This window comes from Lagenorhynchus albirostris, chromosome 18 (genome assembly GCF_949774975.1).
Source record: "Lagenorhynchus albirostris chromosome 18, mLagAlb1.1, whole genome shotgun sequence".
NCBI classification, from domain to species: Eukaryota; Metazoa; Chordata; class Mammalia; order Artiodactyla; family Delphinidae; genus Lagenorhynchus; species Lagenorhynchus albirostris.
Window position 1 is genome coordinate 14672435 of NC_083112.1, and position 26059 is coordinate 14698493.

General features: G+C 40.8%; 1 long non-coding RNA gene across 2 annotated transcripts in view; it reads left to right on the top strand.

Annotated features, from left to right (window-relative positions):
• Positions 1–26059, top strand: part of LOC132508632 (uncharacterized) — a 199479-nt gene that overhangs the window by 168704 nt on the left and 4716 nt on the right. Inside the window, exons 5-6 of one of the 2 annotated variants that reach the window (XR_009536711.1) lie at positions 12550–12769; positions 17852–18163. This is a non-coding gene — a long non-coding RNA (uncharacterized LOC132508632). Of the gene's footprint in view, positions 1–11464; positions 12770–17851; positions 18164–26059 lie in introns of those variants that run through there. The other variant, XR_009536710.1, reaches the window with a different exon arrangement.

The window sequence follows — 26059 nt, forward strand, 5'->3', positions numbered from 1 at the left end:
CCTGTCTCTGCCTGGAGATGGAAAAATGTAAACAAAAAAATAACTCACCAGGAGGGAAAAGCGGTGCAAGTCCTAAGCCTATGGTTATTTATGCATCTGGGGCTGGGATTCTCTCTCACAGTCTATTCCAGACAGTTTATCTGAGCCCAGGTGGGTCAGGCGTTCTTTGGGTCTGGGGCCGGGATGGAGTGCAAAGCTGGAGCTGAAGATTGGGAACTCTCCTTATAAAGTTCCCATTACCATCCTTGGAATAGAGCAAGGATTACTTTACTCTAAACGACTAGTATTAAAAATATTGCTGTGAATGAAAAATTCAGTTTAATGGTTGAAAACATGAGGCTTAGAGTTGGGCAGATCTCCTGTCTGGCCTGGGAATGAAACCCGCACCCCAGAGCTGAGTGGGGGTGAAATGTCATCGTATCTGTCGTGGCCCCAGTGCTGTGACTGCCCTGTGGAGAAGGGTTCAGAAATCTTAATTATAGCAACTGCTATTTCACCTAGTATTTGTATGCCAGGTAGGCAGGCCAGAAAGAAACACATTTGCCTTTCCGTTGGCATGGGGTAGGGGGGGATCGGGGCGGAGGGTTGGGTCCGGTGAGGAACTGGGGCAGAAAAAGAAATAGCAGGTGTGAATAGATCTCCTGTTAGAGAAGGTTCTGGCGAAGGTGATGTCTCTGCATCCGAAGGTCCTGGGTTTTTTTCTGTGTTTTTATTTTTGTCACAGGTGCTTGGGAGACAATAACTCTCATAAAGATTCATCACTCCACAGGTGTTTTGAATCAGAAAATAATGAAGAATAGGACCCAGTTTCTGGCCTCAGAATCTCCTACAGTCCATTCAAAGGTCTTTCATAAACGGTATCTTAAATAGGGATCAGGGCACTAATTCTATTAGAACTGAATATTTCTCTTCTTAGAAAAGTGCATGGTACCTTTTCTGGCTGAAATCTAACTTGAATGTGCCGCCGAACACTTTCTGCAACAAACTATGATGTAGAAAATCTGTCCCCAAATTCTGCGGAGGAACGAGGCATCACCTAGTGTGCAGAGACGGACTCGTCTGAACGAGGTTAATCTCCAGAGCTTGTTTAGTTCAAAATACTCTGTATTCATTAATTCCTTGTCATTTGTGACACACAGAGAGAAAAAGCATGTGCACATCTGCGTGTGTGCATGTACCTGCGTGTGTGACACAGAAGAGGAAAACTGAAGGGGGAAACATGACCGAAGCTTGATGTTAAAAGGAACACTGAGTCAATGTTATTCTAGGCAGCACACACACATTTCAACTTAGAAACTGGCAAGTTGGTTGTATTTTTCAGATGCGCAAAGTGCATACTTTCAGAATGATGGAAGACTATTTCAGCATGATATTTAATAAGTCTTTTATATTGATGACAAAATGCCAGGCTCGACCAGACGGAGCCGAGCTACCACCATTCGATCTGGGGCAACCACTTTCTCAAGGGACCAAGACACTCCCTGGTGAGCCAGACTGCACTCCGGGGGAGAGACGTTTTATTTATTTTGTGGATGAAACGATACGGCACACACCACGGGTCTACTTGACTTTCTGCCTGGTTTCACTGCCGACTATCTGGACCAACTTCACTATTCCTCTGTCAAAGAGCATCCCCAGCCAGCCAGCCCTCACAGCGCACGCCTGAGTCAGGAGCCAGCAACTCAGGTTTCAAAGTGACCTAGACAACTTACTGATGCCTTGGTCCCCAGTTTCCTATCTGTGAGACAGTTTTGCTTGCCCCGCTACATTTAAGAAGACGTTGAGAGAGTTCTACAATGTCTCTGGGTCCATCTGAGCTCCTTCCAAGAATGACAACTGTTGGGGGCCGCTTTTAGGGTGGTTGCCTTGCCCAGACCACACTCCTCTGAGAACTGCCTCTCCCACCAGCAGCCCTGGGCCCCAGCAGCGGGCTCACTTGACGTGTTGCCGAGCTCCTGGCCAGAGTGAGTGGAACCAAGGGTGGATGAGAGGAGGTGCCCTCTAGGAAGCCGACCCTCAGAAATCTGGAAAGGGAACCTAGAACCTGGCTCAGCTGGTTGGGAGCCGTGGCCGCTGAGCCTGCACGTCTGGAGCCTGTGCTCCGCAGCGGGAGGGGCCACAGAAGTGAGAGGCCCGTGTACCACACACACACACACACACACAAAATCCCTTCACTAAACAAAACAACACACATCAGCTTCCTGCTTGTTCCTTGGCATCCTTGTCTGTTAGGGTTAAGTCCATTTATTCAACATTAACATGAAACTGAGCAGAACTTGAAAGCAGAGCCCAGAACTGAGCCATTAGCAGAGTTTTAATTTTTCTTAGCACATTGAAAGATGACCCATCTCAAAGCATGTGCTGGGTTTTGACTCCTGTCCATACACAGGTGGACCCTGGCTCCATTCACCAGCTGCGGCCGCCCCACGTCACAGGTGAAATACGCATGTCATTCACAGCACAGTTGGCCCATTCCAAATATACTGTCAAGGGCATCAAATGAGGCCGAAGAATTTGGGGCTGAGACCAGACGCCGTCCACCACCACTGTCCAGTGGTCCCTGGAGGTGTGAGAAGCCAAGTCATTTCTGTTCACAGAGAATCCGAGTGAATCATGACCATTTCTGTCAGCCTGAGGTTGAAAGTGAAACCCTGTTCAACCATCAAGATTTGCTCAACAGGAGGTTGGTTACGGTGGGAAGCAGAGCACAGCATATACTCATAAGTAGTCCCAGACCTGTAGGTGGAGAGCTTTCCTTTCCGGTCCCTGGTTCAGCACATCATCAAAGAGTCTCTCTCTCTCTCTCCTTCATAGAAAAAGGGCCAGTACACTGTTTTAAACAGATCATTAGATGAAAAGTTGAAATACTGCTTTTAACCCCAGCTGTGTCCTCGAGCAGATTATTGGCTTCTCTGAGTCTCAATTTCCTTGTCTTTATTTATTTTTCACTTTTTCTTCCTAGCTTTATTAAGATATAATTAACGTATAACATTGTGTAAGTTGAAAGTGTTATATTGCACTATGATTATCACCGAGTGTGAGCTAACACCTCAATCATGTCACATAATTACCATTTCTTATTTTTTTAAGGGGCATTAGACTATATCACCCCCAAGTTTCCTTCCAGGTGTAAAGATGAGCGGCTCTTCTCCTTATAGTAGAAACTCTTTGGAGTAGGGGTCGTAATTTCAACTCCTGTGGCCCCTCCCCATTGCCCCCTCCACAGTGACGGTCTTTTCTAAAGGGGGGTGAATGTGTCATGAAAGTCTTCCTCTAAAATGCACACACTTAGGCGTCACAAACCTCAACCATTAAGCTACAAACCACCACAACGATAAAGGCCCCTTTCCGCCGAGTAACTTCATCACAACAAGAGATTACTATCAAAAGGATGTTTGATCCTGCAACTTCCCAAGAGAGATAAGGCTTCTAAATTGATATCTATGAACTCTGTCTTTCTACAGAGGCAGACAGCTACTCATATTTCCCCACAGAAGAAGTGGGGTTAGCAGGAAAATAAGAGTGTGTTTCAACTCCTTTTCAGTGGAATTTATGGGTAAACCGAGGGGATTCACCTTGCGTTTTTTTTTTAATTTTTATTGGGGTAGAGTTGATTTACAATGTTGTGTTAGTTTCAGGTGTACAGCAAAGTGAATCAGTTATAAATATACATATATCCACTCTTTTTTAGATTCTTTTCCCATATAGGTCATCACAGAGTATTGAATAGAGTTCCCTGCGCTATGCAGTAGGTCCTTACTAGTTCTCCATTTTATATATAGTGGTGTGTGTATGTCAGTCCCAATCTTCCAATTTATCCCTCCCCCCCGCCTTAACCCTGGTAATCATATGTTTGTTTTCTACATCTGTGACTCTACTTCTGTTTTGTAGATAAGTTCGTTTGCACCCTTTTTTTAGATCCCGAGAGGCCAGACTCTGACTGAGGATGTCCTGATATCTGGGCATACCCCGTCTACAGCACAGCCACAGAGAGGGTAGTTCACCTCCCCGGCCTCCCGGTCTGTTCTTCTGCTGACTCCTGCCTTGTGGGTCACACAAGGGTGCTAGCAGAGGGCACTCTTGTGAGAAAAAGTGCCAGGAACTGTGCCTCCTCTAGAAATGTCACCAAGACTCCGTTATGGAACAAGAATGAGACATCCCATCGACTTCCAGGCATTTAGATTCTGCGGGCTGGCGTGCGTGGGGTGTTTGCTTGCTCTGTGCCGCCAACGCCCTTGCTGACTGTTGCAGCCACGTGAGGCTGAGCTGTTATCAACGGTGCAACAGGAATAGGGCTCCTTGTTTGATGCAAAAACATTTGGCCAAAAATGCATGCATCTTGGAGGATCCATGAAACTTTAAAGATAAGAAAAACCCAGTGTCTGAAATCAGAGACAGCTCTCTGGAAAACTGAGTGTGTAAGATGGTCAAATGGGACATAAATGCCAGTGATGTGTGCAGACCACACCATGTCTGCTCATTCTGTGACCTGATGAGTGTTATTTTGAACTGAAGTGACTTTGTATAAGCATGGATATTTTCCCTTTTTTCTTCTATTTTTTTAAGAAGGAAGAAAATAAATTAAACCCAGTAGTAGCCAATGAGTAAATATGTTATCTATTGTTAAAATTTATCTATAGGCGTACCCACAGAAAAATTCATGTAAGAGTGTAACTTCATAATTAATTTTAATATGTACTTTTGGATCATTTCTTTTATAATTTTCATCACAGTGACTTTTTTTATAGAAAAGTAACATTTTTATGGCAGTCTCTGATGTCTCTATTCCCCATAGAGAACAGACACACTTGTCTCCGACTGTTAAACTTCCTTTTACTGAGTCGGTGATCACTCTGCATTGTCAATCACTGCTTGTAAGTACATCTCCTTCAACAGACCATGGAGTCCTTGAAATAAAGGGACATCCTCCCTTAGGCTTAAAATACTTAGCAATTGGTACATATGAGATATATAATAAAGAATTATTACATAAATAAGTAAATTTACCATTACAGAACCATGTTACATAATGCAAAAAATCTATATCTATATCTATATCTATATAATGAAGTCTCAAGTCTAATGGGCCAAAACAAAAACAGAAAAGGAAAAAACTAACTTAATTTGTAACATTCCTTTATATCTGATGTCAATTTTGTTCTCCAATAAGCCATTGATAGGTAAAAGGCAAATGTTAAATCCCCATTGCTAGCAATGCATCATACAGAAGCAACACCATCCAAACAAAAACACATTCTTGGTCAACTTGAGTTTTCTCTCAAATATATATAAATTGAGATCCAATAAAAGGAATTTAATTCCTGTCCAGAGTAATTCAGGGAATCTTTTCTGGAGGAGATCTCTGTCAAGATGAAATAATGCAGTCTGCTTGAGCTGAGTCCAAGTATTTTAGAATGTGTTGCCCTCACCATTTTTGAAAGTCCAAAATAGAGGATCTAAAAAAAAAAATCCACAACTTTTTTTTTTCCTCTGAATGGAACATTCCATTTCAGTGCAATTCATCAATTTTTTCCACCTTGCTCTTATTACTGTTTTTTTACCAGATGCCCATTTCTTTCTGTTATTTCTTTCCATGCCCATGCATCCATGCCTGGTAACCTGAGGTTTATTTCTTTTTATTTTTTAATTGAAGTATAGTTGATTTACAATGTCGTGTTAATTACTGCTATACAGCAAAGTGATTCAGTTATACATATATATATATACACTTCTTAATATATATTCTTTTCCATTATGGTTTATCATAGGATATTGAATATAGTTTTCTGTGCTATGCAGTAGGTCCTTGTTGTTTACCCATTATATACGTAAAGGCTTACACCTGCTAGCCCCAACCTCCCACTTCACCCCTCCCCCCAACCTCCTCCTCCTCGGCAACTACCAGTCCCAGGTTTATTTTGATGAAGCATTCTGGCTGTGGCCAGGGTCAGAGGAAAAAAGTTAGTCTTCACTTGCAAGTTTTAAAATGCTGTTTTATGGACCATATCGAGGATTGTTTTTCTTTCTCAAAATCTTTCTAAGAGAAAAAACGTACACCATTTAGGGAGCTTCGTACTGGGAACAGTCTGCATCATGGGCTGTATTGTCTCTTCACTCCTAGGGGGCAAAGCAGACACTGTGCTTCCCACAATCACATGATTAAGATGACCCCATTTTTGTCCTCTGCTCCAAGGTCTCTGGACTAGGAAAGAGCCTGGTGGCCTGTACAGCAAGACAAAACATGGCAGTTGGATCATATCCTGTATCTAGAGAAGAGCTTCAGGGAAGATGGTCTGCGTAGCTCTGCATTACACTTCACTGGAGCACAGCTCACCAGAAGCAAAGCACTAGCAAGTGACATTGTCCGGGACCCTTACCTTGAACTTTTTTCTACCGGAAAAAGGGGGATAGACTGGGGAGGGGAGGGGATGGAAGATTCTTCCCTCCGTGTCTGACTTGAACATCATCCATTTATACCTCCTGTATCCCAGCATTAGTTAATGGAAGTAGGATGTGAGAAAGTAAAATGAGAGCACAGACAGTCGGACAATAGAATCTCAGCCTAGGAAAGGACTTTAAAGCATTTCTGTTCTACCCGGTTACCTGCCGTTGAAATTCCTCTATAACATCTCTGCCAAGCAGTTACCTGGTGTTTAGTTAGACAGTGAATAAGACAATCCACTCAGAGTGTGGCTATCACCGTCCTCAGAAGGATGCACTGTTCTCAGGGGGACCCTGTCACCTCTTGGAGATCTAGATGTTTTGGCCATAGATGTGACTTTTCTGACCTCAGGCATTTTGTGTTGATCTGGTTAGATCGTTGGTCAGAATGCAGGGTCACAGCTTCCATCGTTAGGTCTCATGACACTAGGAGGCTTATTTGTTTATTTTGCAAGGAGAGCCCAAGAGGAGGTGAAAAAAGCCCCAAATGTTCTGCAAGCCCTTTCGCTTCCCAAACATGGTAGCCAGCACTTCCACTGGCTCTGTTTAAGGGCTTCTTTCCCTTTGCTGTGTGTGACCATGCGTAGCCACCCAAGGAACGGCCTGCTATATGCTCTGACCTGTGCTCTGATCTTTCCTGAGGGATAGTTTATCGCACCAGACATCTCGGCAGTCTGGTTCAGGCCACAGATTCGGACCCCTGGATTTCCCTTCCGGATGCTAATTTTGCCGTCACACCTCAAGGACACCACTACCCATTCAAGCCCCATTGCTTCCTCTTCCTTTTGTTTATTTTCAGTCATAGAGTTTGCCAGTATGATAGTAAAATACGACCATATTCATGTATTCTTTACTTCTAAAGAATTGAATGAAAATAAAGTGAGCCATTGCCTTCTTCTAAGGAGCTGAGGACGTTTTGGTCAATAACCATTACTAAGCTCTCATTATATGCCAGAAGTCAACTTGATATTTTTTTCTAATCCCATCATTGTTTTGAAATACATATTTTGAAATTGACCCTGAAATTGACAGATCTTTTAATCTTTTTTTTTTCTTTTTTTTTTTGGCGATACGCAGGCCTCTCACTACTGTGGCCTCTCCCGTTGCGGAGCACAGGCTCCGGACGCGCAGGCTCAGCGGCCATGGCTCACGGGCCCAGCCGCTCCGCGGCATGTGGGATCTTCCCGGACCAGGGCATGAACCCGTGTCCCCTGCATCGGCAGGCGGACTCTCAACCACTGCGCCACCTGGGAAGCCCCTTTTTATCTTTTTAAACATCATTTTAATGGTGTGGCTCTTCTGCTTCCTCCCATCACAATCCTTCTTGCATTTTCTGCTCCAAGAGGTGGAGGAGTAGAGTTCTGTTCTACACCAAGGAGACAGTTGGCACTCAATGAATAAAAGAGATCGTAGACCAGGGGAACACTCAGAAAATATAATTATTAAAGCAGAGATGTATGGTAGGGCTTTCAGCAACAGAGCTGCTTGAAACTCCTTCAGAAAGAAGAGCTAGAATTCCTTATCTTCCTTTTATTTTAGCATCCAGACTTCCCCTCCTGGCTCCTAAAAACCAGCTTAAGCTCCTTTCTGCTCCATAGCTTGTCGGTGACTAATCATAGTATAAACGTTCCTCTCCAGCTATAAGTAACACTGGAGATGCCAAAACTCAGAGAAGCATTAAATCACATGGAACGTTCGTATCAGTAGAACGCAGGTCCTCTAATGATCACTACCTGCTATAACAGTACGATTCAAGGATCCACCTGGAAACAGACCCCCTTATCATTTGCTGACAAAGAAGGCTAAGAAGTGCTTCTTAGCTGGAAAGACACTCAACTTATATTGTACCACTCTTGTTTTCTCCTCCCACATGGGCCGTGTACCCTGAAGGAAATACTTCTTAGATGTGTTCGGAGGCTCTGTCCATTCTTCAACCCTGAGGTGACAGTGGCAGATGGCTACCGCCCTTCTCTTAGGCATCATGATACCTAAATTACCACGTAACGATGGGACCCATTCTGATGTCAGAAGCTAATGTCCTGTGAGGCGAATGGGCTGCTTCTCAGAAGACCTGGAATAAATGAGGGGCAGTGGAAGTGGTCCCCCCACCGAGTGCAAGTAGTAAGCAGGTGCATGGTGTGCAGAGAATTTAAAAGCAATGATAAGATCAACTATCTTGTGTGTGTGTGTGTGCCTGTGTTTGTATCTTGGCTCCCAGAAGCCCCACTGAGAGTGATTTGTTTTGAATATCGATGCCTGTTCTGGTTGAGACTTTTCTTTCCCTCTTAAAGGTTTCAGCAGAGGCTGTGAAAAGGTACAGATCAGAGCATATAACATTCCCTGAGGGACTTCTCGGAGGCTCACACTTCACGTGCCAGACGCCCTCGTTTCAGGATAAGTGCGTGACATGCTTTGTTACCTGATTAAACCTGCATGCTTTTCCTTCTGGCTTATTACTGTCTGAGGCACTGTGTTGTGAAATGAAAATTACTGGCATTTGCCTGCCAAATGCAGTCATTCAGAGAATTGTGAATTAGGATTCTTTAATTACAGAGATCTGTGCCTGATAGGTTAATTTCAAAAGCAAAGTTAACCACATGTGTTCTATTTATTTTCAAACTAATTCTATTGAATTACATTTCATTTAAAAGGCCTTCTTGGTCCCCTTTTAATAAACAAAGAACAAAAGACAAATGCTTTGTTAAGATTCCATCTCATTTCACCTGGGCTACAGAATGAAGAGGAAAATTACATTCTCATGAAATAGAATTCAAACACCAGTGATTTTTATGAGATGTTGCTTTAATAGTACTATTATTTGGTAGTATTATTCTGAACTATTTTTATATTAAATTATTTGAGAATAAATAAAACAAGGTGATTTATGGGGGGAAGATAGAAGGTTCTGTTTTAAGCTCACATTGTTTTCTCTATTTCCCATTGAAGTTTAGATTTTCAAGAAATCCCTATAAATGGTATCTAATTTTTAATTTTATAGACCCTTTTGTTATTGTTAATAGATATTAATTTGAAACAACAGTAACAATTATTGCTACACAGTCTAGGAAGGCAGCTTCTTTATTTTTATTTTTTTAATTAATTTATTTATTTATTCTCGGCTGCGTTGGGTCTTCGTTGCTGCGTGCGGACTTTCTCTAGTTGCAGTGAGCGGGGGCTACTCTTCCTTGTGTTGCCCGGGCTTTCTCACGGCTGTGGCTTCTCTTGTTGCGGAGCACAGGCTCTAGGCGTGCGGGCTTCAGTAGTTGTGGCACACGGGCTTAGTTGTTCCACGGCATGTGGGATCTTCCCGGACCAGGGTTCAAACCCGTGTCTCCTGCACTGGCAGGCGGATTCTTAACCACTGCGCCACCAGGGAAGCCCCAAAGACACTTACTTTTAAAGGATATATCCATTATAGTTATTTTAAGTTTTTCTTCCTTTATTAAAAGCAAGGTGTGCACATAATAGTAATTTGCAAAAGATCCAGACAGTAGAGCCCCAAATAAGAAGTTTGTCTCCCACCATCCCCATTACCCAGAATCACAGACTGTTAACAGTTTCAGAATTTATTTCCTCTAGAGCTGGTTTTATATTTTATAGGAGATGCCTCTATTCTTTTCAAGAACTTTTTTTTTTTAGCATATGCCCCTCTGTTAACATTAACCTCCAATTTCCTAGGCTCCTCCCCAGAAGCAAAGCATCTTGGGTGCCTCTGATGCATGCTCCTGGATATTATATTATCTAGGTAATTATTTAAATGACTCTCAAGTGGAAGATAGTTTCAAAATGCTAACAACTTCTGCATTTAAATAAAATGTGAATATAAGCATGAAAATGCTGTAGGTAAAGCACAGGTTGTTTCTCCTTTTATATGATCCTTCAGGATGTCATTCCCTTGGAAAACTCTTCAGAGATGGTGTGCCCCTCATTGCCTCTGTCCAGGGACCTCACTGTCCTTCATACACGGTGCATACACTCCTCGTCCCCAGATTATTTACACTCACAGGGAGATGCAGCTTCCCCCAACCGGGTGGGAAAACCTTGCTTTGTTTGGGGGCTCCTTGTGACTCTATTCTTTGATTCTGTGCCATGACACGCTTTGCAGGTAAACTCACCTCATACCACCAAGAGCTTGTAGTATTAAATTGATCTCACTTCTTAGGCTGGCATCCAAGATAAACTCTCCCTATACCAAATTCTAACCATTAAAATAAAGCTCAAATGTTTGGAGGGTAGTTTTAAAACTGTTACATTATTTCTTTAAAATGACCACAACACAACAAACTTTTCTGGCCTTTCACACACCTTGAATTTTGGTTACTCTTCCCAAAGCTAAATGGGAAAAAAATTAAAGGCCAATATATTAGTTTATATTTACTTTTAAAACAATTATTTTATGTTTCTATTACTGATTTATAACCAGTTGATAAGAACTTCCATCTTTCTGTTGCCCTCCTGGCTGTTTTTAAGGCACTGAGGTTCTACTGTGCTAAGCCTTCTAAGAAGATGTGTTGGGACCCAGTTCTTGATTTAACATAAATTCTGAGATTCCCTGCTGTTCCCTGTGAATCCTTGAGTGGATCGAGGAAAATGAGAGAAACATAATTCTAAAACAGTATAGCATGATGCTACAAACTTTCTGTGGTTTTACTTCTTTTATGTTCCCTTTAAAAACAAGGTATAGGGTCTTCCCTGGTGGCGCAGTGGCTAAGAATCCACCTGCCGATGCAGCGGACACGGGTTCGAGCCCTGGTCTGGGAAGATCCCACACGCCGCGGAGTAACTAAGCCCGTGCGCCACAACTACTGAGCCTGCGCTCTAGAGCCCGCGAGCCACAACTACGGAAGCCCGCGCGCCTAGAGCCCGTGCTCCACAACAAGAGAAGCCACCGCCATGAGAAGCCCGGGCACCACAATGAAGAGTAGCCCCCGCTCGCCGCAACTAGAGAAAGCCTGCGCGCAGCAACAAAGACCCAACGCAGCCAATAAATAAATAAATAAATAAATGAAAATGAAAAGTAAAAACAAGATATAATGAAAAACAACAGATTTTTTCAAAAATTGTTTTGTGATACCACCAGCCCTGCAGCCGCTCATGCAGGCACCCAGCCTTGCTCAGAGCTGATTAGTCCTCACTTCATGAGGCAGGGTCTGGCAGCCAGTTGGGCTGGGGGCCAAACCCACCTACCAGGACACTCAGAGTAGTTGGTTGCCCCACAACAGAAGGGCCCACTCAGCCCACGTAGGGGCACCCCTAGGGCGTAGAGTTCTGGTATCCAAAGGGGAGTATGCTAGGCCTACATCTCCTACGTAGGCCACTTTTCCAAGATCCAGAAATGTAACAGGCAAGATGCAGAAGCAAGCTAAGTGTCCATCAACTTAAGTGTCCAGATGAATGGATAAAGAAGATGTACAATGGAATATTACTCAGCCATAAAAAAGGAATGAAACCTTGCCATTTGCAACAACATGGATGGATCTAGAGAGTATTAGGCTAAGTGAAGTAAGTCAGACAGAGGAAGACAAATACAGCATGATCTCACTTGTATGAGGAATCTAAAAAACAAACAAATAAACAAACAAAACACAATGAGAACAGACTCATAGACACAGAGAATAAATGGTTGCCAGAAGGGAGGGGAGTGGAGGTGGGGGAATAGGTGTAGAAGATTAAGAGGTATAACCTCTAGTTATATAATGAAAAGTCACAGGGATGAAGTACACAGCATATGGTTAATAATTATTGTGACAACTTTGTATGAGGACAGATGGTTACTAGACTTACCATAGTGATCATTTCATAACGTATGCCAATGTCAAATCACTATGTAATACACCTGAAACTAACGTATTAGTTACATTTCAATTTCAACTATAGTTCAATATTTGAAAATGGCTTCCACTCCTTTGCGATCTATTCACCCCCCCATTTTAATAGCCATGTTGGATGGGTTGCATGCATGAGTTCATTGTAAGGGTGGATATCGGCTCATTAATGGTGTTTAAAAATATTCACGTGCAACTTCCTGAGTTAATGGTTTCAAACATTTGAATTCGTTCATTGGAAAATAAATAAAAAATGGAAAATCTGTGCTTTTTTGCATGTCAGACTCTGTTCTGGGCACCAAGAAGACAGACTCCCAGAGCCACAATCCTCAACAGGAAGAGTCACAGCCTGCTGGGTGAGGCAGGTCACAGACCACCAGCCCAACGTCACGATGGCTCTTGGAATAAGAGTGAGGAGACACGAACTCTGCCTGGGATCCTGGAGAAGCTTCCACAGAGGAAATGGTTATCCTGTGTTATAACGAAAGACGGAGACTTTGGAGGTGAGGATGGATGTTCACGCTGAGGGAGCTGAGGGTACAGACGTCGCTTTGGTGAGTGGTCTGGTGAGGCTGGAGCGGAGAGGGAAAGGGCGAGGTCGCTGATACACCAGCCTAATGATGCCTCGTGGGTGCTAAGGGCTCACTGGCGATTTTGCAGTAGGGGAGTCAGAGCCGGCCCTCTCCCTGCTTAGGGCCAAATCAAGGAAACAGCCGGTTACTAACCTCTGCACCCCCGAGTGCAGCGGGCACCCCAGGGGGAGTCCGGACAGGAGTGTAACAGCGGTTCTCAAATCAACGGGATGCATTGGTAGGAGAGATACCAAAATAACTCTTTCCACCCCGTCCCCGTCCCCCCAGCCCCGTCCCTCCTACAGATCCCAGCTTAGTCACAGTTATTATCCCCAGAGCAATCCCTCCTCCTAGAACTGGGAGAGGAGGTATTCCCAGAACCTTGCTGGGAGGCTTACTGACCTCTAACCACGAAGCTGTGCAGAGCAGACAGCCCTTGAATGAGAAGGCTGCTTCCCCAGCCCACGGGCATAGCAGGAGGATGACTGTAGCCCAGACGGCCTGCGGAAGTCAGAGCAGACCTCTTAGAAAGCGGTGCTTCTTTGCTACCTCCATGCTTTACATTTTTCTCTTCGTGGAAGTTCTGTTCCTGCCCGAAGCTACTTGCAGAAGAGCAAAAGGATCTGTACAAAGATTTATGTTACAGAGGTTTTCATTGCCACTTGATGAATTTTGGCGAAACATGGAAAACAACCCTAAATTTCTAACAATGAGGAACTGGTTAAATCAACTATGGTATATCCATGCAATGTTATACCATGCGGCCATTTTAAATGGCGGAGGAAAGAATATATAATGAGATGGTACAATGGTCTTGATTTCTAAATGCTAGAATTATGCGTGATTTCTTCTTTCGGCTTATATGCATCTACTAAATTTTCGGTAATGCATCTACACATTTTAATGAAAAGGAACGCTATTTTTGAAATCAACAGTCATTTTTTCTTTATTTTGAGGTCCAAACACTCTGGGATTCAATACCAATCTAAGGCACTATAAATATAGCAAATGCTTAAACCAGATCTTCATGTATAATTTACTGAAGGAGTCAAGTGTACATTTCGGAACAATTCAAAGCTCTAATTTGGACTGTGGTCCTGGGGACATGGTAAATCCTCAAGAGTAAAATTTAAGATGTTTCATCATCCATCCAAACCCCTTGACACACAGATTTTCTTTACGCAAGGTTGTTCAGACACCATATTTTTTGTTATTGAACGTGTAATTTGACAAATTGTTTTCTCTGTCTCAACTCTGGGATTTAATAGTTACAAATAGGACCTTAAAAGGTAGACATTCTTTACCTCCCCACATAATTATTACTTACTGTTTATCACTCCCGCTCACTGGTCCTACCAACCGCTGTCCCCAGCAGGCGTACGCAAGTGTAACAGTTCTGTCCCGGTTGCCATTCTGAAAATAAATTTGATTTAATTGTGGATCAGCAATATGGAATATAATTTATATACATGTAGTTGAAAGGGGCCTTTATAGAATTTCTATTTATTGCTTTTATAAGCTCGAGCAAAATAATGTTTTTCTCAGGTTTTTTTTTTTTTTTTTTTGCAGTACGCAGCCCTCTCACTATGGGGCCTCTCCCGTTGCGGAGCACAGGCTCCGAACGCGCAGGCCCAGCTGCTCCACGGCATGTGGGATCTTCCCGGACCGGGGCACGAACCCGTGTCCCCCGCATCGGCAGGCGGACTCTCAACCACTGCGCCACCAGGGGAGCTCTTTTCTCAGTTTTGCCATGAACGCTCCTCTTCTGGATTTCGATGGAGAGTCTTCCTCGCATCTCTGGCGAGTGATTCCCAAGTAAGCAGAATTCTAGGTGACTGATGGTTTGTCTGGAAACAGGAATATACCTCTCGTGCTTTCACCCACTTTTAAATTTTACGCCTTTTATTTGTCTTCTTTTTTCTTCTTCCATACCTCCTGTGTAAGTTTTCCTTTTCTTTTCCCCTGGGCTGACAGTTTTCGCCAGTGGAGCACACAGGCTTTTGCTTAATGTTCTGGGGGGTAATTCGGGACTGCAAATTGCTATGATTTTCATAGACTCTCACTCTATAAAAATCCCTGTATGAATGTATAAATCTAAAAGAGAGTTTGTGGAGAAACAGGAAAAAGGCACAAGCCCTGAACTTCAGGTACCGTTTCTACATAAGGAAGAAAACAAGGAAAATGAAACAGCAAAGCCAATGGAAGGACCAGGAGAGTATGTTCTTCTAAGACCTCACATAGAAATGTCATCCCCAGATGCCCACAGAGACTTTAACTATTTTCCCTTAATTTTGGAAGGGCAGGCTTAAAAGTGTTTTAATATTAGAAGTGTCAGAATGAGCTTCATGAAAACATTCTTTCTTATTGGAAAGGGAACATTAATTTCAGATTAGCAATTTAAACAATTTTTTTATCACTTTAATTTCGGAGCTGTCAGAAGAGAAGCTTCATAAATATTCTTTCTTGTTCGGAAGGGGCATTCTTATAAAATGGAAACTCTGGAGTGGCCCAACTGAATATGCCCTGTAGAGAAACTATAGAAAATGTTAAAATAATGAGATCTTACCTTCCAAGTGCCCAGGGAGTGGGACCCAGGGAGGCAGTTTTGAAGAAGTGTTAACATTTAAAAACCACCTGGGTTCCATATAATACGAGGGAGTAGCAGTCCAGCCGAGCTAATGGTACTTTTGAAAAGCGTTTTAGGGGCTTCCCTGGTGGCGCAGTGGTTGGGAGTCCGCCTGCCGATGCAGGGGACACGGGTTCGCGCCCCGGTCCAGGAAGATCCCACATGCCGCGGAGCGGCTGGGCCCATGAGCCATCCATGGTCGCTGAGCCTGCGCGTCCGGAGCCTGTGCTCCGCAACGGGAGAGGCCACAACAGTGAGAGGCCCGCGTACCGCAAAAAAAAAAAAAAAAAAAAAAGAAAAGAAAAGTGTTTTACTTACTCTGCGGGGAGCGCAGACATAAGGAAAATCTGGCTCGGCTGTTTGTGGTTTTATAGCGGCCACATTCCAGAAAGCCAAAGTGAAATATAGGCATTATATAAAAAGCCTCTTTACATATCAACGTGCTGTATGGAGGCCTAACTGCAGATAGGGAAACTGAGGTCTCTGAGAATAGATTTGAACTTGCCCAAAGACATAGCAAAGCAGACACTAAAAAGAAAACTTCTAAGTCAGACAAAGACAAGAATTAGACAACTGCTAAGTCAGACAAAGATTCTATGTGGAATCTAAAAAGTTAAATATGGGGAATTCCCTGGCAGTCCAGTGGTTAGGACTCCGTGCTTTCACTGCTGAGGGTCCGGGTTCAATCCGTGATGGGGGAACTAAGATCCCGCAAGCTGCATGGCGTGCCAAAAAAATAAAAATAAAACAAAATAAAATAAAAAGTTAAATATGTAAAAAATAGAGAGTAAAATGGTGGTTACCGGGGGATGGTGTGGGAGGGATAAGGATTATGGTGTTTAAGGGTAATAATTTGTAACAAGTAGTAAATAAGCCCTAGAGATCTAATGCACAGCACAAAGAATACAGACAATAATATTGTCTTATAATTATGTAATGTGATAACTCTCACTATTTTGGCAATCATATTACAATATGTAAATATGTCAAAGTAACACAATGTACACCCTAAACTTACATAATATTATATGTCAAATTTATTCAATAAAAAAAACTTCATACAAATGTAATACATTTAAAAAAACTTGAAGGTGTTTCCAATTTTGTTCCCATGTGCTGAATGTCTGTTAATTCCTTAACTCCAAATATTTGGATAACTTGACTTTATTTGAACAGCACTTTAAAATTTAATACATAGCCCCCTTTTCAGCATTATAAAATTTTGTCTCCAGAAATAAATGTAGTCTTGAAAATTCCCCATCACATATACTCTCCCACAAAAGTGTAAGAAGCATATCTTTTCCCCTAATTCCTGGCCCAGATTCAGGCTGTAAACATTTCCAAACACCTGCGTGCGTATCAGCAGGCTCCACATCGGCTAAAGGGCCTGTACGTGGATCCAAGACCCGCTTCAGGTGTCATACGTTCTTTCCAAAAAGATCTTGCCTTTTTCTTTTCAGGAATGATTAGGAAAAGCTTGTGTGCTAAGCTTGATCGCTTATCACAAGAAAGAAGGCATTGGCTGGTCCAGCTTAGTGGGAGGGAAGAGAAAAGGGAAAGTGATTTTGGAACCATGTGTAAGGGTGGACTGATCTAACGTAATCTGATCAGGGATAGGGTTCCATTAGACCTTCTCATGAGGGAAGTAAAACTCCAAAGAGAACTGGAGCTGGAGGTCCAAAGTTAGTGATATTTGAAAAGACCCGACTCTTTTCACTTTTAATAGTGTGATATTTACATGGTTCATGAAGACTCTTGGACATGCTTGGAGTTCCATGAATATGTAATGTTGTTTTGAATATGACTCCTATTAAAGTGGGTCCTTTTTAAACATCATACAAACACTGTCGTTTTCTCGGGGCTTGATGCTATCGGTTGACCATCGGTAGGACCTCTACCCTAAATGTCCTCTCCAGGAACAGTGACAAATGCATGTGAATCCTTTGTTCTCTTTTGTTTGGCCCACTTATCACCAATGGCTTGTATTTGCAAGAACGAGTTGTGTACTCTTAAGTCAGACCTTATGAGGCGTATGACCTTGGACAAAGTCACTTAACTTTCCCAAATTTTGGCTTCCTCATTTGTAATGTAAGAGTAATTAATCATAGAGCCTACCTCAAAGATTTCTTCTACATATCATACAACATAATGCAATGTAAAGCATTTAACCCAGGTCTGGCACCAAGTAAGGATTTAATTTTTCTAAAGAAAGTAGCAACTAACATTTATTAAGTGCTTATTATTTGTCAGGCAAGGTTCTAATCACTTGATAGGTATTAACTCATTTAATACTATTATTACCTCATTTTACAGATGAGGGAGTTGAGCCACTTATTTGTCAGAAATTTAAAAGATCAATAAGTAATATTGCTTACTTCTTTTCCCAGGTTGGAAAAAAAAATTGAGAGAGAGACACACAGGAATAGGTCGATGAAGCTCTAAGTATTACTTTTATTATTAATACAGTCAGTCAGAGGAAATGTCTTCAGATCTGCAGCCTTGCTAGTACTTTTTTTCCCAGAAGACAATTTACCCTCCCACCTATGGACATCACTGGACAATTGCTGGACTGCAGGTTATTTCCTGCAGAGAAGAGAGCAGATCACAAGGCTTCCTCTCAGCAGGAAGTGAGATCTGAATAAAGAGAAGGAAAAACCGAGTTGAGCATGTCTTGTTTCTTCCCTCAACTCCTCTGTCAGGTAATCCCTTCTCCTGTCAGGAGGAATAAATGAGAGGATCCAGCCATTAGGCTAAGAAAACTCCCACAACATTAAAAATGGAAGTTAGGGTCTAAGAGACTCTCCAAATATCATCACCATCATCATGACTGTATTTATTAAGATTCAATTTCTTAAATAGATAGTAGACTCCTCAGAGTTTTTAAAATTTCTGTTTCTATCAATTTGGGCAAGTTGTGTCTTTCTAGGAGTTCATCTATTTCACATACATTTTCAACTTTGTTGGCATAAAGATGTTTCTATAACCTCATTATCTTTTTAATGTCTGTCAGATCATAGCAAAACTCCCTTATTTACTTCCTGATAAGAATAACTTATGCCCTCTCTTAGTTCTTCTTGATCAGTCTTGCTAGACTGGACTTTTTGAAATTTATTTTTAAGATATTAGCTTTGTTGAATCTAATGTATAGTGTATATTTGCCTTCCAATTCACTGATTTTTGCTCTTATCTTTATTATTTCCTTCCTTCTACTTTATTTGGCTTTAACAGATCTAGCTTTCTGGGCTGGATACTTAGGTCATTGAATTTTCAGCCTTTCTTTTCTAATCTATGCACTTAAAAGTATAAATGTCTCTCTAACAGTGGCTTCAGCAGCATACTACAAGGTTTGATACACAGTATTCTCATTATCATTAAGTTCCAAATATTTTCTAATTTCCATTTTCTAGTCCCATTTATCTCATTTCTTTCTTTCATCTATTTCTACCATAATTTCAGTGTAGTCAAAGAACATGAAGTCTCTGGATGATTTCAATTGTTTGAAGTTTTTCAAGAGAGATTTACAGCGTAGCATATTGTCTATTTTGATCAATATTTTCTTCAGAGATTGGGTCAAGTTTGCTAACCATGACGCACAGATCTACTGTGTTTTATTGACTTTTTGTTAAAATCTCCATTTCTTATTGTGGCTTTGTCTATTATTCCTCTTAATTCTGTTGATTTTTCCTTATATATATTGGGGCTATATTACTAGAAACATATAAATCTAGAATTATTATATTCTTGATGAATTGACTATTTTATCTTCATGAAATGTTTTTCTTTTTCTAGTAATGCTTTTTTCCTCAAACTCTACTCTTTTGCTATAACTACACCAATTTTCTTTTGGTTAACATTTGTATGAATATAAATATGTATTTTTTCATTTTTTTATTTTTAGCTTTTCTAAATCCATATGTAAAAGCTGTATCTTGTGCCCCAGATATAGATATTCATAGGGATATAGATATGGGTAATATACAGACATAAACATAGATCAATATCTACAACATTATCTATGTCTACATTTATGTCATTATTATGTCGATAATATTATATGATAATTTATAAATATAAAAATCTATTTAACAAACCAGTGTCACAACATACATGATATTCTGTAACCTGGTTTTCCTACTTAATATATATTATAGAAGTCTCTACCTATGGCTGCCATGTTATTTTTTCAATATTTTATCATGAAAAGTTTCAGCTGAATAACAAAGTTAAAAGAACTTTATAGAACACTTGGATATCCATCACCTAGACTCTACCACCAACAATTTACCAGCATTTTACTAAATTTGCTTTCTCACTTGTCTGTCCATCTATTCATCCATTAATCCACACCTACATCTATATCATCTATATCTATACCTGGAAAGTATATATACACTGTAAAAACTTTTTTATCTCCAGGTAGAATTGAATTATAGAGTTAAGAGGTATAGAATTTTTATTTTTATATTTTCATTATGTCTGTATCATTTAGGTATTAGAAAGTAAGCAGGAATAACTTTTGAAAGAAAAAAATAAAGGAAGAGGTATTAAAAATAATAAAACAGATTCCCAGACCTGATCCTTAGATACTGTGTGTCAGGGGATCTGAAAACCAGCCTCTTTTCCACCAGCCAGTCCGGCCTCTCCCCATGTGTGTCCTGCAAGCATTTCTTGAGCATTTAGTAAGTGCCAGACATGGAAAGAAATCCATTCCTCGTGCTATTCCATTGACTGCTAACAACCACCACATAAATTAGGTACTATTATTAACTCCATTTGAAAAAGAAAAAAACAAGCACAGTAAAGGTCAATTTCCCTCCAAGTTGCACAGTGGTGGGTGGTGAATAGCAGAACAGGATTAGAGACCAGAGTCTGACTCATTTTTAAATGAATCAACTCAAAGAAGACACAGAGTGTCCACTATGAGCCAGACAAGGGAAGCGGCAGACACCATGTATACAAAAATGAACAAGATCTGGTCCCTGACCTGAATAAGTCTTCAGTCTGTTGAGAACGAACAGGGCATTTTGATACTGTCTGGCAAGGGCCCTGATAGGGTAATCACGGGGCATTTGGGGAGCACGTGTTAAGTGCACTTGACCCATTGGTGGGGGGTGGGGTGGGGGGGTATTGTCTGGAAAGATCTTCTGGAAGAACTAATATCTAAAGCTGAGATAAGGAGGCATTAAGTAGATCACAGAACTCTGCCGGATGCTTTAGGACATGGCATAAACCCAGGGCCAATGGTGGGAAAAAGGCAGGGGTCCAGGGTCAAGAGAGATCCTGGCCCATTTTAGTTTTATGTCACAGCAGGAGTTGTATTTCTAAAACACAGATCTGATCGTGTCATTCTTCTATTAAGAGCCTCTAATGTTCCCTGCTCCCTACAGAGAAATACCCCAACTCCTTAGCAAACACGCAAGGCCCTTCATAACCGGCTCAGCTTACTTGCTCTATTTTTGCTCCTCCAGCCATGCTGAAATACCCAACTGCCTCCACCACATCCTAGCTCCTGCTTTTCCCTCTGCTGAGATACCCCTTCTCCCCTCTCTGCTCGGTGAATTTCTACCTATTTTTCAAAGTCCACTTAAAAGTCACTTCTCCCCTGGGCATCCAGATGAAATTAAATGTTTCTTCATTGTTCACATGATATCTTTCTCCATGCCTTAATGCGTAAATTATTATATTATTATTTTTGTGGCTGTGTTTATCTTATCTAATGGAAGCTGAGCTCCTTGACAGCTATGCACTTCTCTCCTCCAGGCCTAGTGGGTTGGCAGAACCTCGGTAGGTCACCGACAAATACTTGTGTAATTGAATTGATTTGAACTCTAATTTCGCCAGTCGTTGATTCGATGTTTCTAACTTCACATTTTTCCTCTAAATTATAGTTAAAATTGTCAGTTTGTACGACCTCATTTTTAGTCCAAGAAGCCTGGCTCATTTAATTTCTTTATAAATAATGATTTATGAAAAGGTTAAGTGCGGTCAAGGTTCAGTTGCAAGCCTTGCTGCCGTGGAATAACCCCAGGAGAAATGATGAGAAGAGATTTGAAGGATAACGATTGAGCAGAAATCACGTCTGCAGCTTTGATTCCTGGGCACTGGCACAGGAAGTGAAAGAACCCCCCTGAGGGTCCAGCTTTAGATTAAGAGATTATTCATGGCCAATCTGCCAACTGGAGTCTCAGGGAGTGGAGCCCAGGATTCTGTGCTTATTAACAATCCCCAATCCTTGCCCCCAAACATGCCTGCTCCCTCCCAGGTGATTCTTATGCAAAGTAAAGTTCTAGAACCACTGCTAATAATCTCCCCTGGCAATATAATCAGTCAAAATTTTTTCCCATTAAATTGCACTTTCCTGGGAGGTATAGTCCAAAGCACATATTGTTGAACAGCATGAAGGATTCCGTCCATGGTGTCTAGGTGAAATCACATAACTGACAAATATGTAGAAGTGCCACTAAACACTTTGACATGATGATAATTATAAAGAGTTTGAACTTCTAGTTGTTCCAATGTGAAAAACTGTAGTCAGGAGCCAGAGAATTTGAAAAGTGATTTTATGCTAATTAATTATGCGATTCCAGGCAGATCTATTTGGAGATAGGACTATTTTAAAGTCGGGATCCTGCTTTTCCCAACATATCCTTTTCACATGAACGTTAAACTTAGTAGTTAATAATAATCACCAGAAGTAATATGACACTAACTTTAAAAACCTGTCTTCACAAGGAAAATGGCAAATGTCACCATGCTGCAATAATAATATGGTTATTATTATTCCAAATCCCATTATTACTGCAAACTCATAGACCATGAATTAAATTATGTTCACAAAATTGAATATTAGAGTGCAGAAAAATACAAATATTTGAGACACATATATAACAGTTTTAATGTGCAGGCAGAGGGAGAGTGAGAGGAAAATGGTCTCCTTCTGGCATACATTTAATAATACGAGTGCGTGGCAAAGCATTCAGGTGGTTAGAGTTCAGTGAATATAATAATAATAATTAATTATAGCACCAGGTATTACTATCCACGTGCCCCAGCTGTGCTGGAGCTTTCTATACATTATCTCTGGTCTTCAAAATAACCCTCCAAAGAAAATATCATTCCAGTGTTTACATTTGAATACACTGTGTGTAGGCAATTGTCTAAGGTTTCACAACTAGTTAGTGACACTAGTTTCTGAACCCAGGACTGTCTAAGCTCAGAGTTCATACTCCTTTTCCTTTAGATGATAAACTGCACAAAAGCAGAGCATGTATCTGTTTTTATTCCCTGTTCAATTCCCAGAGCCTTGAACAGAATGTGGTATAAGGGGCTTCCCTGGTGGCGCAGTGGTTGAGAGTCCGCCTGCCGATGCAGGGGACGCGGGTTCGTGCCTCGGTCTGGGAAGATCCCACATGCCGCGGAGCAGCTGGGCCCGTGAGCCGTGGCCGCTGAGCCTGCGCGTCCGGAGCCTGTGCTCCGCAACGGGAGAGGCCACAACACTGAGAGGCCCGCGTACCGCAAAAAAAAAAAGAGTAGGTGCTCAATAAATAAAAGAACGATAGCATGCTACCCAGATCAAGAATTTCATCCTTGTCAATTTCCTGGAAACAATCCTTAATTCCACAGTTTATGATGTCCTGACCCAAAGAAAAATAACATTAATCATGATGATAGGCAAAAATATACTAATAAAAAATTTTGATTAATCCAAAAAAGGGCAAGCACAGGTCAAAAAAATAAATAAATAAACAGGACAAATAGAAAACAAATACTAAGATGGGAGACACAAGAGAAGAAAAGGACCTACAAAAACAAACCCAAAACAATTAAGAAAATGGTCATAGGAACATACATATTGATAATTACCTTAAACATGAATGGATTAAATGCTCCAACCAAAAGACAAAGTCTTGCTGAATGGATACAAAAACAAGACCCATATATATACTGTCTACAAGAGACCCACTTCAGACCTAGGGACACATACAGACTGAAAGTGAGGAGATGGAAAAAGATATTCCATGCAAATGGAAATCAAAAGAAAGCTGGAGTAGCAATACTCATATCAGATAAAATAGACTTTAAAATAAAGAATGTTACAAGAGACAAGGAAGGACACTACATAATGATCAAGGGAAAATGATCAATCCAAAAAGAAGGTATAACAATTATAAATATATATACACCCAACATAGGAGCACCTCAATACATAAGGCAATTGCTAACAGCTCTAAAAGAGGAAATCGACAGTAACACAATAATAGTGGGGGACTTTAACATCTCACTTACACCAATGGACAGATCATCCAAAATGAAAATAAATAAGGAAACAGAAGCTTTAAATGACACAACAGACCAGATAGATTTAATTGATATTTATAGGACATTCCATCCAAAAACAGCAGATTACACTTTCTTCTCAAGTGTGCACAGAACATTTTCCAGGATAGATCACAACTTGATTAAAAATCTTCCAAGAAACAAAAGTGCAGGACCAGATGGCTTCACAGGTGCATTCTATCAAACATTTAGAGAAGAGCTAACACTGATCCTTCTCAAACTCTTCCAAAAAATTGCAGAGGAAGGAACATTCCCAAACTCATTCTATGAGGCCACCATCACCCTGACACCAAACCCAGACAAAGATACTACAGAAAAAGAAAATTACAGACCAATCTCACTAATGAATATAGATTCAAAAATCCTCAACAAAATACTAGCAAACAGAATCCAACAACACATTAAAAGGATCATATACCATGATCAAGTGGGATTTATCCCAGGGATGCAAGGATTCTTCAATATATGCAAATCAATCAATGTGATACACCAGATTAACAAATTGAAGAATAAAAACCATATGATCATCTCAATAGATGTAGAAAAAGCTTTTGACAAAATCCAACACTGTTTATGATAAAAACTCTCCAGAAAGTGGGCACAGAGGGAACCTACCTAAACATAATAAAGGCCATATATGACAAACCCACAGCAAACATTCTCAATGGTGAAAAACTGAAAGCATTTCCTCTAAGATCAAGAACAAGACAAAGATGTCCACTCTCACCACTGTTATTCAACATAGTTTTGGAAGTCCTAGCCACGGCAATCAGAGAAGAAAAAGAAATAAAAGGAATACAAATTGGAAAAGAAGAACTAAAACTGTCACTGTTTGCAAATGACATGATACTATACATAGAGAATCCTAAATATGCCACCAGAAAACTACTAGAGCTAATCAATGAATTTGGTAAAGTTGCAGGATACAAAAGTAATGCTCAGAAATCTCTTGCATTCCTATACAGTAATGATGAAAAATTTGAAGGCAAAATTAAGGAAACACTCCCATTTACCACTGCAACAAAAAGAATAAAATGCCTAGGAATAAACCTACCTAGGGAGACAAAAGACCTGTATGCAGAAAACTATAAGACACTGATGAAAGAAATTAACGATGATACCAACAGATGGAGAGATATACCATGTTCTTGGATTGGAAGAATCAATATTGTGAAAATGACTATACTACCCAAAGCAATCTACAGATTCAATGCAATCCCTATCTATTTACCAATGGCATTTCTTACGGAACTAGAACAAAAAATCTTAAAATTTGTATAGAGACACAAAAGACCCCGAATAGCCAAAGCAGTCTTGAGGGAAAAAAACTGTGATTAAAAATCTTCCAACAAACAAAATCAGACTCCCTGACTTCAGACTATACTACAAAGCTACAGTAATCAAGACAATATGGTACTGGCACAAAAACAGAAACATAGATCAATGGAACAAGATAGAAATCCCAGAGGTAAACCCATGCACCTATGGTCAACTAATCTATGACAAAGGAGGCAAGGATATACAAAGGAGAAAAGACAGTCTCTTCAATAAGTGGTGCTGGGAAAACTGGACAGCTACATGTAAAAGAATAAAATTAGAACACTCCCTAACACCATACACAAAAATAAACTCAAAATGGATTAGAGACCTAAATGTAAGACCAGACACTATAAAACTCTTAGAGGAAAACATAGGAAGAACACTCTTTGATATAAATCACAGCAAGATATTTTTTGATCCACCTCCTAGAGTAATGGAAATAAAAACAAAAATAAACAAATGGGACCTAATGAAACTTCAAAGCTTTTGCACAGCAAATGAAACCATAAACAAGAGGAAAAGACAACCCTCAGAATGGGAGAAAATATTTGCAAACCAATCAATGGACAAAGGATTAATCTCCAAAATATATAAACAGCTTATGCAGCTCAATATTAAAGAAACAAACAACCCAATCCAAAAATGGGCAGCAGACCTAAATAGATATTTCTCCAAAGACGACATACAGATGGCCAAGAAGCACATGAAAAGCTGCTCAACATCACTAATTATTATAGAAATGCAAATCAACACTACAATGTGGTATCACCTCACACCAGTTAGAATGGGCATCATCAGAAAATCTACAAACAACAAATCTGGAGAGGGTGTGGAGAAAAGGGAACCCTCTTGCACTGTTGGTGGGAATGTAAATTGATACAGCCAGTATGGAGAACAGTATGGAGGTTCCTTAACAAACTAAACATAGAATTACCATA